Source organism: Myotis myotis, unplaced genomic scaffold, assembly GCF_014108235.1.
Source record: "Myotis myotis isolate mMyoMyo1 unplaced genomic scaffold, mMyoMyo1.p scaffold_m19_p_19, whole genome shotgun sequence".
Lineage (NCBI taxonomy): Eukaryota > Metazoa > Chordata > Mammalia > Chiroptera > Vespertilionidae > Myotis > Myotis myotis.
The window spans coordinates 7,725,537-7,736,637 of NW_023416323.1; the positions used below are offsets into that span (position 1 = coordinate 7,725,537).

Genomic DNA, 11,101 nt, shown 5'->3' on the forward strand with positions numbered 1-11,101 from the left:
CCTAGCGACCTCACCCAGCGGAAGTGGGGCCGGGAGGTGGAGCCCAGCCTGGGGGCGGGACTACGACTGCGCGCCTCCGCCCCGAGGTGCCTTCGGCCCGCCCTTCATGAGGACGTCGCTCCGAGCTCGTCTGCTGTCTCTCAAGATGGTGACTGGAAGTCGCCTCCCGCCTTAACTGAAAATGGCTGGGTCGCAACCCTTCTCGAAGCCAAGAGGTGGCAATGGTGGAGCCATTTGGAAAGCTGTGTTATTCTTTCATTTTACTCACGGGCTTTAAGAGCCTGCCGTCATCTTCCAAGAGACTAACAGCTGAGATTTGAACCTCAGGCTTTCTCTCTAGTCCAGTGGTTCTCAACCTTCCTAATGCTGCGACCCTTTAATACAGTTCCTCATGTTGTGGTGACCCCCAATTTCATTGGTACAAACTGAACATAAAGCATAGTGATTAATCACAAAAACAATATGTAATTATATATGTGTTTTCTAATGGTCTTAGGCGACCCCTGTGAAAGGGTCGTCAGAACCCCAAAGGGGTCGCGACCCACAGGTCGAGAACCGCTGCTCTAGTCTTTCAGTGCATCCTTCCACATTTTCTCCAAGTTTTTGCAAATTTGCACAAACTTTACAAAAAAGCATCCAGTCTTACGGCTTTAAATGGCTCAAATAGGTGGAAGATTCCCAACTTTTTCCCCTACTCCCAATTCCTCCATATGTATCACACCTGCATATTCAACATTTCCACTTTTTCTCAAACCCAACTCTCTTGTCACTGAAACAGGAATTTTAGGGGAAATAGGAAGGCTTAGGGAATTTTTAGAATTGGGGTCCATGGAAAAACATAGGACTACAGACTGCGAAAATATACATTTCCATAACACGAGGAAGCCAGGAGCAGTTACATTTCCCTAAGACAAGGGAGCAGCAACATATATATTTCCATAAAACAAGGGAACTGGAAAGAGCCAAAAAGGTCTATATTTACAAAATAAAGGAGGAATAAAGCCCAGAGGGAATAGGTCACACTGATGGCGAACCTATGACACCTCTGACATGCAAACTCATTTTTTTGGTTGATTTTTCTTTGTTAAATAGCATTTAAATATATAAAATAAATATCAAAAATATAAATATTTGTTTTATTATGGTTGCAAATATAAAAAAATGTCTATATGTGACACGGCACTAGAGTTAAGTTAGGGTTTTTCAAAATGCTGGCACTCTGAGCTCAAAAGGTTCGCCATCACTGGAATAGGACAATGAGGGAGGAGGGCCTCAGGAGTCACTATAGTAACCAATTAGAAAGGGAATATTGACCAATCCGAGGGGATATCAGGGCACAGGAACTGCAGCCTTTATAAACCATGGAAACAGGAAGTGGGTGGGACCCTTTCCCCACCCCACATGGGAGTCTGTACTTGTTCTTCAATAAATCTCCACCTTTGCTATACTATCCTCTGTCCCTGGATTCATTATTTGACTCTGGTGGACAAAAAATCCAGGTTCCAGTCCAAAAATTCCGTTTCATCACCAACACTTAGAATATGAACTCGAGAAACCAAGATGGTGGCATAGGTTAACGCCGGAGATTGCTGCCTCAAACAACCACTTCAAAAAACAATTAAGAGGTGGAACAGACATCATCCAGAACCACAGGAAGGCTGGCTGAGTGGAAATTCTACAACTAGGAGGAAAGAGAATATCATACCCAGACTCAGAGGAGGCGCAGTGCTGAAGTGAAATACTAAGGTGCGGAGTGCGCAAGGAGCGGGCTGGCGGCGGAGGGCACGGTTGTTGTTTTCAATCGGGAGGGAGTTTCAGACTCTGAGCTCCAGATCTGGGCGAGTCTCTAGGGACCCAGACTCAAATGGGAGAAGCGGGACTGTCTGGCTTCGGTCGGAACTTGAAGGCAGCTTTCTCTCCGAGGTTTGCAGCGGTTGCTGGGACTCTGTGAGGCAGAGCCCCTAGGGACAGAACTGAGAGCAGCCATAACTGCTTGCTCCGCCTGCCCTGTAGATCCCCGGGGACCCGCCCCGCCCAAGCCCTGTGCAGAGCCATTTGCCAGATAGCCTCAGGCAAATGCTAGATTAGCATCGCCCTAGAGATCCAGCACAGAAGCTCTCCCACTGCAGACACAGCGGACTCTCATAGCCAGTTAGCCTGGAGGTCAAATCACCCCCGGTATTGCCGACAACATTCAAGGCTTAACTACAACAAGACTGCGCACAAAGACCACTAGGGGGTGCACCAAGAAAAGATAAAAAAATGTGGAGACAAAGAAACAGGACGCAAATGTCAGAAATGGAAGATATAGAGCTCAAAACCACACTTTTAAGGTCTCTCCAGAACTGTCTAGAAGCTGCCGATAAATGTAGTGAGATCCTCAAGAAATCTAATGAGACCCTCGATGTTGTGATAAAGAACCAACTAGAAATTAAGCATACACTGACTGAAATAAAGAATATTATACAGACACCCAACAGCAGACCAGAGGAGCGCAAGAATCAAGTAAAAGATTTGAAATGTGAAGAAGCAAAAAACACCCAACTGGAAAAGCAAAATGAAAAAAGAATCCGAAAATACGAAGATAGTGTAAGGAGCCTCTGGGACAGCTTCAAGCATACCAACATCAGAATTATAGGGGTGCCAGCAGATGGGAGAGAGCAAGATATTCAAAACCTATTTGAAGAAATAATGACAGAAAACTTCCCCCACCTGGTGAAAGAAATAGACTTACAAGTCCAGGAAGCGCAGAGAACCCCAAACAAAAGGAATCCGAAGAGGACCACACCAAGACACATCAAAATTAAAATGCCAAGAGCAAAAGACAAAGAGAGAATCTTAAAAGCAGCAAGAGAAAGAAACTCAGTTACCTACAAGGGAATACCCATACGACTGTCAGCTGATTTCTCAACAGAAACTTTGCAGGCCAGAAGGAGTGGCAAGAAATATTCAAAGTGATGAATAGCAAGAACCTACAACCAAGATTACTTTATCCAGCAAAGCTATCATTCAGAACTGAAGGTCAGATAAAGAGCTTCACAGATAAGGAAAAGCTAAAGGAGTTCATCACCACCAAACCAGTATTATATGAAATGTTGAAAGGTATCCTTTAAGAAGAGGAGGAAGAAGAAAAAGGTAAAGATACAAATTATGAACAACAAACATGCATCTATCAACAAGTGAATCTAAGAATCAAGTGAATAAATAATCTGGTGATCATAATAGAATCAGGGACATAGAAAGGGAATGGACTGACTATTCTTGGGGGGGAAAGGGGTGTGGGAGATGCGGGAAGAGACTGGACAAAAATCGTGCACCTATGGATGAGGACAGTGGGTGGGGAGTGAGGGCGGAGGGTGGGGCGGGAACTGGGAGGAGGGGAGTTATGGGGGGAAAAAAGAGGAACAAATATAATAATCTGAACAATAAAGATTTAATTAAAAAAAAGAATATGAACTCCATGCGAGCAGGGATATTTATCAATTTTCTTTATAGATGCAAAAAGACAGATAGGCTCAGTTAAGGTAAAAGTTGATCTTGTCAGTGAAGATACTGGCTTAGGATGTAACTACCCACCATAACTGCTTTTAGTTAAAGTTTAATTTCAGACCATCCTTTGTGGTTACTTTAGGTCTCTGAGTTTGCAAGACCGCCATGCAGGCCTTCCCTGAGCTTGTCAGGTTAGCATGTGGCCCCTTTCATCCACAGTATTATCAGCCCAGTTAGTTTCTGAGAGCGGTTGGCTGCTGTTTTGCCTGTTATAGCTGAATATTCCACATGTCATGTCACTGACTCCTGTACACTGAGAATCCCTCTCAGGTCCCAGTAGCATGAGGCACCTGCCAAAGTGGGGTTACTGGGTCAAATGGAAGTTCCATATTTATTTTTTATTTTTAAATATATTTTTATTGATTTCAGAGAGGAAGGGAGAGGGATAGAGATGAAGAAACATCAATGATGAGAGAGAATCATTGATCGACTGCCTCCTACATACCTTTCACTGGGGATTGAGCCTGAAACCTGGGCATGTGCCCTAACCAGGAATCAGGCATGTACCATGAACCATGACCTCCTGGTTCATAGGTCGACCCTAAACCACTGAGTGACGCTAGCTGGGCCATATTTAATTTTTTTGAGGAAACCCCATACTGCTTTTCATAGTGGCTGCACCAATCTGCATTCCCACCAGCAGTGTACTAGGGTCCCCTTCCCCAACCCACCCCCATCCTTGCCAGCACTTGTCATTTGTTGATTTGTTGATGGTAGCCATTCTGATAGGCTTGAAGTTGTTTTAATTCGCATCACTGATGATTAGTGACTTTGAGCATTTTTTCATATGTCTCTTGGCCATCTGTATGTCCACTCTGGGTAAGTGTCTATTTAGGTCCTTTGCCCATCCTATATAATAAAAGCCTAATATGCATCCATTCAACAGTCACTATGAGGTGCACTGACCACCAGGGGGCAGACACTCCAACTAGTATGTTAGCTTGCTGCTGGGGTCTGGCCAATCAGGACTGGGCAAGACAGGCCGGACATGCCCTGGAACCCCCCTACAGTCCCTCCCCGACCCGATCATGCACCTGTGGGGTCCTTTGGCCTGGCCTGTGCCCTCTCACAATCTGGGACCCCTTGGGGGATGTCTGCAGGCCAGGCCGAGGGACCCCACAGGTGCACGAATCCATGCACCAGGCCTCTAGTTTTTCTATAATCTTGAATCAGTTTTGGTAGTTTGTATATTTCCAAAAATTGTTGTATTTCATCTAGGTTATCCCATTTGTGGGTACAGTTATTCATGATAGATCCTCCCTTCCCCCAACTGGTGGGCAGAGTATGACATAACCTGCAGCCCGGAAATACCTGAGTGACTAACCAGGTACCTTATATGGACTATACATTGGACCACCAATCCACACCTACCAAATACCCTAAGCCCTTGTCCTATATGGACCATACAGTAAGCCACCAATCAGTGTGCGCCAAGTACACTAAGCCCCCACCCCTTCCCATTCCGCCCCTTCCCATTCCGCCCCTCAAAAGGCGTGCTCACCCCTGCACGTGCTGCTGTTCTCCCCTTGTGAGACAGCCCGGCGGGTCCTTCTCCTCTAATAAAGCCTGTAGTCCTGGTTTTCGCCCTCTGTCTGACCTTTCAGTTCATAGCATTCTCTTATAATCCTTTTTATTTCTATCAAATAGGTACTTACATCTCCACTTTCATTTCCAATTTTAGTTGAGTCTCCTATCTTTTGTTCATAGTCAGTCTAGCCTAAAAGTGTCAATTTTGTTGACCTTTTCAAAGAACTAACATTTGTTTTCATTGATTTTTCTCTGTTGCTTTTTCTATTCTCTATTTCATCTATTCCACTATAATTTTTATTATTTCCTTCCTTCTGCTAGTTTTGGGTGTAGTTTACTCTTCTTTTTCTAGTTCCTTGGGGTGTACAGGTAGGTTATTGACTTGAGATCATTTTTGTTTTCAATACATGGTTTTTATTGCATCTTTAAAATACTGCAAATAAATCTGAGGAGTCTTTTGGCATCTTACTGTTCCTATAGCTGGACAACTTAGATATTATTCATCAGCCTGCTGAACTGTTTCTTTTTCAGAAATATAGATACCATCGAAAAAATTTCTGACAGTCTTATTTTTAACTTGTGTCTTGCTGAATCAAAATAGCTGAATTTAATACAAGTTCAATGTTGTTTCCTTCAATAATCAACTCATCTTTCTGCGCTTGAGGTATTGTACAAGCAATACCTGACCTCATCTGAACCCTGTGGGTGGATGTATTTTTCACCCAACAAATTTCTTTCTATTTTTTTTCACTTCTCACCTGAGTTTATGTTTTTATTGATTGTAGAGAGATGGAAAGGGGGAGGGAGAGAGAAAGAGAGAGAGAGAGAGAGAGAGAGAGAGAGAGAGAGAGAGAGAGAGAGAAGAGAAACATCGAAGTCAGACATACATTGATTGGTTGCTTCCTGTATGCACCTCAACAGGGGATCAAAACTGCAACCTTTTTTGGTGTATGGGTCAATGCTCCAAGCAATGGAGCCACCAGGCCAGGGCCACCCAAGTAATTTCTGATTTCAACAAGAGAACCATTTTTCTGAATATGGATGTTGGGGAAGCAAGTATACATAGACCTCATCTTGTAACAGAAACCCAATGTAATACCCTTGATCATGTTCTGTACATGACTGCAGATAGTATGAATGGTAACCAGTTCCTATTTCCCCACCATTTGTCAATCTTTTTCTTTCCAAGAAGACTGAGTTCTACATTGATGTGGTTGAAGTCCCTCTGCAGGGTGCCTCTGGGGCCCTTCATAATAACTGTACATCCACTCAGAGTGATATTGACAATTCTGGAATATCAACAGTCTGATTGCTGAGGAAGATATTCATCCTTGCAGTAGATGTGGGAAAGTGACTTGAATCTTTCTTTTCTTTCAATGTAAGTGTTTATAGTTACAAATTTCCCTCTTAGCACTGCTTTTGCTGCATCCAATAATTTTGGTATGGTGTGATTGAGTCTTAATTTTTTTTCAAGGTGCTTTCTAATTTCCTCTTGTGATTTCTTCTTGGACACACTGGCTGTTTAAGAATGTATTGCTGCCCTAACCAGTTTGGCTCAGTGGATAGAGTGTCGGCCTGAAGGGTCTCAGGTTCGATTCCGGTCAAGGGCACGTACCTTGGTTGTGGGCACATCCCCAGTAGGGGGTATGCAGGAGGCAGCTGATTGATGTTTCTCTCTCATTGATGTTTCTAACTCTCTATTCGTTTCCTTTCTTCTCTGTAAAAAATCAATTATATATATATATTTTAAAGAATGTATTGCTTATGCCCTAGCCAGTTTGGCTCAGTGGGAGCATCTGTCTGTGGACTGAAGGGTCCCAGGTTTGATACCAGTCAAGGGCATGTGCCTGGGTTGCAGGCTTAATCCCCAGTGTGGGGGTTGCAGGAGGCAGCCAATCAATAATTCTCTCTCATCATTGATGTTTCTATCTCTCTCTCCTCCTCCATTCCTTTCTGAAATACATAAAAATATATATTTTTAAAAATAATGTATTGCTTATTAATAACTAAAAAAAGAGTATATTACTTAATTTCCAGATATTTATGAATTTTCCAGTTTTCCGTCTATTAATTTCTCATTTTATTGTCATCATAAAAGATACATTATATAATTTCAATATTTTTAATTTTATTAAGACATATTTTGAGGTCTAACTTATGTATCCTGAATGTTCTATGTGCACTTGAAAAGAATGTATATTCTGCTGTTGTTGAATAGTGTTCTTTTTTTTATGTATATATATTTTTTTATTTCAGAAAGGTAGGGAAAGGGAGAGAGAGATAGAAACATCAATGATGAGAGAGAATCATTGATTGGCTACCTCCTGCATGCCCCACATTGGGGTTCAAATCCCTAACCTGGGCATGTGCCCCTACTGGGAATCAAACCATGACTTCCTGATTCATAGGTCAATGCTCAAACGTTGAGCCACACCAGCCAGGCAAATGGAGTGTTTTTTATGTCTGTAAGTCTAGTGAGTTTAGAGAGTTTAGAAAGTTGTTAAAGTATGCTATTTCCTTACATGTTGATATTCTGTCTGGTGGTTCTACCCATTATAGAAAGTGGAGTATTATTTTTCCTTTCAATTCTGTTAATTTTTGCTTCATATATTTTGGGGCTCTGCATATATATATATATATATTTCTATATTCTTTTTGGATTGAACCTTTTATCAATTTATAACCTCCTTTGTCTCATATCCTTTTTTGACTTAAAACTTATTTTACCTGATAATATATCCACTTCAGCTCTCTTTTAGTTACTATTTGCATGGAATATCTTTTTCCATCCATTTACTTTTAACCTCTTTGGGTCTATAAAATGAGTCTCTTGCAGACAATAGAAGACATAGATCATTTATTAAAAATTCAATCTGCCACCCATGTGGTGTGGCTCAGTGGTTGAGCATCAGCCCATGAACTAGGAGGTCACGGTTCAGTTCCCAGTTGGTCGGGGCACATGCCCAGGTTTCGGGCTCCATTTCCAGTGGGGGCCATGCAGGAGACAGCCAACTGATGATTTTCTCTCATTATTGATGTTTCTATCTCTCTATCTCTCTATCTCTCTCCCTTCCTCTCTAAAAAAAATCTATAAAAATATTTTTAATAATAAAAATAATAAAAAATAAATTGAAATAATAAAAATAATCAATCTGCCAATCTCTGCCTTTAAATGGGTCACTTTAACACATTTACATTTAAAGTAATTATTAATAAGGAAGAATTTATTTCTGTTGTTTAGCTATTTGTTTTGTTTTTTTCTTCCTCAATTTCTCCATTTTTATTTTTATTTTTTTTATTATTATTTTTTAAAATATATTTTATTGATTTTTTACAGAGAGGAAGGGAGAGAGATAGAGAGTTAGAAACATCGATGAGAGAGAAACATCGATCAGCTGCCTCCTGCACATCTCCTACTGGGGATATGCCCGCAACCCAGGTACATGCCCTTGACCAGAATTGAACCTGGGACCTTTCAGTCCGCAGGCCGACGCTCTATCCACTGAGCCAAACCGGTTTCGGCAATTTCTCCATTTTTAAGAGAAATCTACTTGATTATTTGTAGTGTACCATTTTCATCCCCTTCTTACTTCCTGTCTGTGTATTTTTTAGTTATTTTCTTAGTGGTTACCTTGGGGATTACGATTAACATCATGAACTTATAACAACCTAGTTTAATAATATCACATTAGCCCAGCCAGCATGGCTCAGTGGTTGAGCATCAACCTATGAACCTAGAAGTCGCGGTTAGATTGCTGATTGGGGCACATGTCCGGGTTGCAGGCTCGATCCCCAGCGGGGGACTGGCTTGTGGTGCCGGCAGCCGGTCCATCCTTGCTGTTTCAAGGGACCTGGCATATATGGCATACTGTTCTTAATATGTTTGCTCACCTTCTTGGCACTATGTTTTTTAACCAAGGTCACCTCTCTGAGAAAGGTTGTTTCCCCAGGTAGGGATTTTCCCCTGAAGTTAGGGAGGGAATAAAACCGCTTAACTAAGTGCCAGGCGGGTAATTAATCACTTTACGAACAATCATGCTTAAGCTACATAATCTTTACTCCCTGGAATGGAGATAAGAAACGCCCTAACCTTTGGAATAGAGATTGATAGGATTGGAATCAACTGGTATAAATACAGATGTAACAAGACAACAGGACACAGAACCTAGACACAGAACCTACACAGAACCTAGAGACAGAAGAACTTCGCTGGAGAGAACATGGCAAAAGATCCTGGACAGAACCTGGCTGAAGAACCTAGAGACAGAACCTGGCTACAGAACCTGGATAGAACATGGCAAGAGAACCTGACTAGAACCTAGTGACTGAACCTGGCTGGAGAACCTGGACAGAACCTGACTGGAGAACCTAGCGAGGGAACATGGCTATAGAACCTGGCTGGAGAACCTGGAGAACCTGGCTGGAGAACCTAGCAAGAGAACATGGACACAGAACCTGGCTGGAGATCCTAACCAGAACTTCGCTGGAGATCCTGACCAGAACTTTGCTGGAGATCTTGACCAGAACTTTGCTGGAGATCCTGAACAGAACTTGGCTGGAGATCCAGACCAGAACTTGGCTGGAGATCCTGGCTAGGCTGCTGATCAACTGAACGCTGTCTCCGTGTCATTCCTTCTTCGCCAACTCCGTCTAAACCTTTGGGAACCCCTGGACCTGCTGGGGTTGGACCCCAGCATTGTGGGAAGCAGCAGATCGATGATTCTCTCTCATCATTCATGTTTCTATCTCTCTCCCTTCCCCTCTGAAATCAATAAAAATATATTTTTAAAAATTTCATATTTTTTTCAGTAGTATTCAGATACTCAGCTACTAAATATATCCACCCTTCCACCTTTATATTATTATTGTCACAAATTACATGGTTAGACATTGTGTGCTCATTAACATTCTATATAATAAAAGTGTCCATTCGTCCATTCAACCAATCAAAGCGTAATATGCTAATGATATGCTAAGGCTGCTCAACCTCTTGTTATGACGTGCACTGACCACCAGAGAGCACACAACCAGTCAACCAGTTGCTATGACGTGCACTGAACACCAGGGGACAGATGCTCCAATTGGTAGGGTTCCGGCTGATCCGGACTGAGTGAGATGGGCCCGACATGCCCTGGAGCCCTCCTACAGTCCCTCCCTGGCTGGCCAACATTTCGTGTCCCTCCCCGGCCCTGATCGTGCACCAGTGTGGTCCCTCGGCCTGGCCTGTGCCCTCTCACAATCTGGGACCCCTCATGGGATGTTGGAGAGCCAGTTTTGGCTCAATCCCACAGGCCAGACCAATGGACTCCACTGGTGCACGAATTCGTGCACTGGGTCTCTAGTAATTTTATAATTATTGTTTTATGCAATTGCCTGTAAAATAATATAAAAGAGTTGTAAACCAAAAGCACAATAGTATTGACTTTTATATTTACCTATGTAATTACTTTTAACATTGTTCTTTATTTATTTTTATGGCTTAGAGTTACTACTATCTAGTGTTTTTTTTTATTTTAGCCTGAATAACTCCCTTTAACATTTCTTTCCTTTTTTTTCCTTTTTTTTTCTATTTTATTGATTTTTTTACAGAGGAAGGGAGAGGGATAGAGGGTTAGAAACATCGATGAGAGAGAAACATCGATCAGCCACCTCTTGCACACCCTCCACTGGGGATGTGCCCGCAACCAAGGTACATGCCCTTGACCAGAATCAAACCTGGGACCTTTCAGTCTGCAGGGCAACACTCTATCCACTGAGCCAAACTGGTTAGGGTGTGCCATTGGTATTTTAATAGGAATTGCATTGAATCTGTATATTGTTTCGGTGGTATGGACATTTTAATTATGTTGATTTTACCAATCCATGAACACAGTATATTCTCCTACTTGTTTCTATCTTCTTGTCTTTTTTCAATGTCCTGTAGTTTTCCAAGTACAGGTCTTTTGCTTCCTTGATTAAGGTTATTCCTAAGTATCTCATTTTTGTTGTTGTTATTGCAATGGCAAATGGGATTGCTTGTTTAGTT

General features: G+C 42.2%; 1 pseudogene; it reads right to left on the reverse strand.

The window, feature by feature from the left end:
* Positions 1–5,572: 5,572 nt before the first annotated feature.
* Positions 5,573–6,411, reverse strand: LOC118674865 (annotated as a pseudogene).
* Positions 6,412–11,101: the final 4,690 nt, after the last annotated feature.